General features: G+C 37.8%; 1 long non-coding RNA gene across 3 annotated transcripts; it reads left to right on the top strand.

The window, feature by feature from the left end:
- The first annotated feature begins 1,706 nt into the window (after positions 1-1,706).
- LOC141705984 (uncharacterized) lies at positions 1,707-3,804 on the top strand. 3 transcript variants are annotated; one of them, XR_012568558.1, is made up of 4 exons: positions 1,707-2,002; positions 3,023-3,113; positions 3,239-3,436; positions 3,525-3,801. It is a non-coding gene; the product is annotated as an uncharacterized LOC141705984 (long non-coding RNA). The 3 variants fall into 3 exon arrangements; XR_012568557.1 differs by having other exon boundaries at positions 3,239-3,377; positions 3,525-3,792; XR_012568556.1 differs by having other exon boundaries at positions 3,239-3,804.
- The last annotated feature ends 683 nt before the right edge of the window (positions 3,805-4,487 follow it).

Here is a 4,487-nt window from a genome sequence, read left to right on the forward strand (position 1 = left end):
AATCACAGTACTTGTCGGGGTTCTTCTTGTGGTTCGGGACCTTCATCTTGGCACCCAGGCTTTCCCTTAATCTAATGGAGAATCTTGGAGATTGGTGCATTCAGAGGAGTGAATACAGCTGAATTTCTATCTCAGCGTCGTTCGGCTCCACAGTCGGTTTCCTTTGTTCCTTCCTTCCTGCCATCCCTTCGGTCATTTTTAGATCTTGAGCTATCATATCTTTCTGCTCGTTTCGACCAGTCATCCCTTCGGAAATATTTGTATCCCCAAATACTTTCCATTTTCCTCCGAATGTTCTCGCCCCTAACATATATATCATTTAGGGATTTTGAGGGAAAATCGTAAAGGGAGGAGCGAAGCTTTTTACCTTTATAGGGGTCCAGCCCCGCCATAAGGAAGCCCATCGCCCTGACTTTGTCCAGATTTGTGACTATTCCAGCTTCCCCCTTGAACCGAGCCAAGTAATCCCCAAGTTCCTCATTCTCCCTCTATCTACAGTGGATCAGGGCCTCAGTGTCCTTCGCCTTTCAGCATAGGTATGAATAGTACTTCAGGAACTTTCTCTTCAACTATTCATATGACCCGATGGACCTAGGTTTGAGGGACTTGTACTACATCGAAGCCGATACCTTCAGGTAGGTCTTGAACATTTTACAGAGCATGATGTCATTATGACCCATCCCAATCATCAACATTTCGTATTTTTTACAGTGTTCCTCCTGGTTGCCCTTTCCATTAAACTCACTCATCTTTGGGAAGTGCCTTTCCTCGTCCGGGGGAGGTCGATTTGCTCGATCTCTTCCGTCACAATCGGTTCTTGGTCGACTCTTCTGTCACCAAACATGGCCTTTTCCAGGCAAGTTAGTCTGATTCGGGACCCATCAAGTTCTTCTCCCGAATCAGATGAAAAGTGTTGCTTCGTTCGCTTCCTCCTGGGGTGCGAATCAGAGTCAGACTCGTCTTCTTCGTCATACCCCCTTCGCTCTTTCCTCAGTTTGGTGGTTTTCTCTTGCTCATTAGCTTCAGTGCTTCACATAGTGCTTTCTCCTGTAGCTCAATTTCTTCCCTCTGGAGCTTCAGGGCTTTCCGTCGCAATACACCGGCCTCTCTTCACTTTGCCTGGGCCTCCGCCTCTTTCTCGGGTTGATCATCTGTTACTTTGCCCTTCTCTGCGGCTAGCTTTTCTGCACGGATCTTGAAAAGCAAAGCCTCCTCTTCGAGAGTTAACTTAATGACTCCATCGGCATCCACCAAGGAGGATGTCTATCCCCCGTCATGAGGAGTGAAACTACGCCGTGATCAGTGTTCATGAATAGTGTTTGTCATTTTCCCGATATCTCGTTTGCGATTCTCTTATTCCCATAGACGGCGCCAAATATTACGCCCAGATCTCCTTCAAACTAATAGAACGGCCTTCGGCCTCTGAAGAACTATCTTCGGCTTCTACTTGAAAAGGAAGATAATACGAGGGATAGTCCCCCCGATTCACCTGCGGTGTGAGACACTACTAGAAATCCGTTAATAGACATGGCCCATTAGACATCGGTTACTTGTGGCACTAATGTAAAAATGTACTATCAACATCGCTCCAAATGAAACCGATGTGTATGGCTTCCGACATCGCTTTCTAATACAACCGAAATATAATGTAAACTCTAAAAAAAATAAACGCGCTCATCCCATACTTTTCCCCCGTAGATGTTTTAAGTTATATATGTTTTCCCCTTCACCAAATACTTCCCCCTTGCACAAATTTCAGTTCCCCCAAAATCAACATACTCACAATAAAATCAAAATCAAAAACCTAAAAACTAAAAACACTCAGCTCGCACCTAACACACTCTCTCTCATCCATACTTTTTTCTCATCCGGACTCTCTAATCCCAGCCCCTTCAACGAACTCATCTCTCCCTCTCTCTCTCTCTATTGAATCTGGATTCTAAGTTTAAGCTAAGTAAATCTCGAAGCTCTCAACTCCAACTGTGTTGTTCGAATAAAGTGGGTAAGAACATAAACCCTAATTTTGTTCAAAACTTGATTGGGGATTTAAGAAATTAGAGATTTAAGAATTCTTCCTACCTATATTCTATGGTATGGTTTGAAAGTATTTATTCATGTTTTGTGTATTTTCGTGACCTTTTTTAATTTTTTTTGTTTTTTTTGTTATTTTGAGGAATTAGTTAATGCATTGTGTGTTTTAGTGGAATTAAACTACGATTCCTCCTCATGTAAGTTCAACTAGAAAAAGGAAGAAAATATAATACATCCTCTTCTTCTCCTTTGTTTTCTTCATACAGTCAGAGATTGAATCCAATCACCGAATAATAGGAAAAAAGTGAATCCTCGCTTTTATTTGCTTTTCTTGGTAATTTTATATTTTCATTACCTAATTATGCTATGCTTTTTTCACACCTTCTTTATCTTTTTCTATCAATTTCTATATTTCTCAACCTCAATTTTATATTTACAATACTGGAGGAGTTTTATTTTAGTTGGATGGCTGCTACCTTATAATTCAATCAAAGTTGGAATTTGTATATACAATTCTATGTATAGAATAACCACACTTAATTCATTGAGGTTCGCGGTAAAAGATTGATTTTTCTAGAGAATTTAAGGCTTAATTCAATTAATTTGTGTATTGTTGTGTTTGCTTATCGAAAAATGTCTCCGTACTTGTACATTTTAGTTAATACTTTTAAATCAGGTTGTGCTATCTAATTAGTACTCTCAATTGTCACTATTTGATTTTTGGTATGAGAATTTTGATATGCGTCTAGAATTAATATATTAAAATCAGTTTGTACTCATTTCCGCTTTCTCGTAGTATTGTCACTGTTTGATTATATATGTGTCTAGAATTATTTAAGTTTTAGCATGGCCTGTTGGAGATTTATAAGGAACTGAACTGTCTGTTGTAATGAAAGGATCTTTTTTTAAGGAACTGGATAGTCTGTTGTATTGGTTGCTCCTATTTTGTGATGTTTTTTCATTCCTAATGGTTCTACTGTTTTTGTTGCAGTTCACCAAACTCCTTCCCCTGCTCCTACGTCGAGTGGTGGCGGCGGTGGATTCATGTTTGGAGGCCTTGGTGCAACTAACTATTGCTCAAGGTATGACAACACTTACCTGAATGATTTTTTGAATCTAATATGTTTACAATGTTCTTTGTAAATTGAACATTGTATTTTTATGTTTCCGGTTATTTTTATATATGTATGGCTTTTGGCATTGGAAGTGAAATTGTACACAAAGATGTCGATGATGTGATGGGTCCACACACCATTTAACATGAAGCTGTTCCAGCTACAGCTGGTTCTGTTGCCCCTGAACTATCCAAAGATGCTTGTGGAATGCACCTTGATGTATTCACCAAGGTGTGTTCTGATTTCCCAAGTTTTTTGTAAACCAAACTATTCTGGCTGTCTAATTTAAGGTAGCAGTTTGATTTTTTTGTCCAATTTTTTTTTTGATGTGTGATAGGAATTAGTTTCACCTCTAAACTGAAAAAGTTGTGCATGCAGATGTTGTAGGCTTGTAGCATCTGCTGTTTATTTCAAAAAGGCATCATTCATCTGAGAGCATCATATATCCAAACTTTTTAATATTTTGTAGTCAAAGCTAGGAGTTTATGTAATGTATCTGTAAAAGTGTTAATGTATTCCTCTTGCATATGTATTTGCCGTCTTTAATTATTTTGCCCTATCCTTACCAGTTTGTATTAATAGGTTTATTAATAGAGTTAAAAATGTTTGGTTCGGATGATGAAGTGTAAAGCAAAGACCATGTGCATTAGATAAGCATGTCGAGGAGCGAGAACGAGAAACTAGAAAGTAAAAGTTGTGAAAGACCAGAAAGTCAAAGTTGTGAAAGAACAGAAACAATAATAAATATATCATAGGATAGTACTGTTAGAGGCTATCAGAGCATTGTTAATACTATTTTATGTAATTATGGGTGTAGTTAGGGACTTGTGCACTAAATGATCTCATGACAGTTGACATCCTACCCATTAGCTTTTACTACGAGGTATTATGTTGCATGAAGCTTAGAAATTCTGAATTCATTTATTTTATAGATTAAAAAATCTCACGATGTGGATCTTCACTATGTGGATTGGAATCCTCATGATGTAAATTTTATACTGACCATGTATGTATACTGTTAGGCCCTTAATCAATTGTAGAGGAGGGGTGAATATAGTTAATATAATTAATTCGACAAAGTTTCAACGGAATCAACAATTTTTATAATATTTGATAAAAACTTATTACACATGTACTCTCTCAAAAGGATGAACAAATATCCTTGAGAGCTGCTAGGTTATGCGAAAGATATAACAATATCACAATACTTATAGCATGAACCTAATATGTGCTTTATATAGAGCACAACTACCAATGTATAAGGAATCCTATTCTATTAACAAGTAAACCTATATATTTGCTTCTGAGATAAAGTCCTTCACCGACTTGAGTTCATGTTTC

This window comes from Apium graveolens, chromosome 2 (genome assembly GCF_009905375.1).
Source record: "Apium graveolens cultivar Ventura chromosome 2, ASM990537v1, whole genome shotgun sequence".
Lineage (NCBI taxonomy): Eukaryota > Viridiplantae > Streptophyta > Magnoliopsida > Apiales > Apiaceae > Apium > Apium graveolens.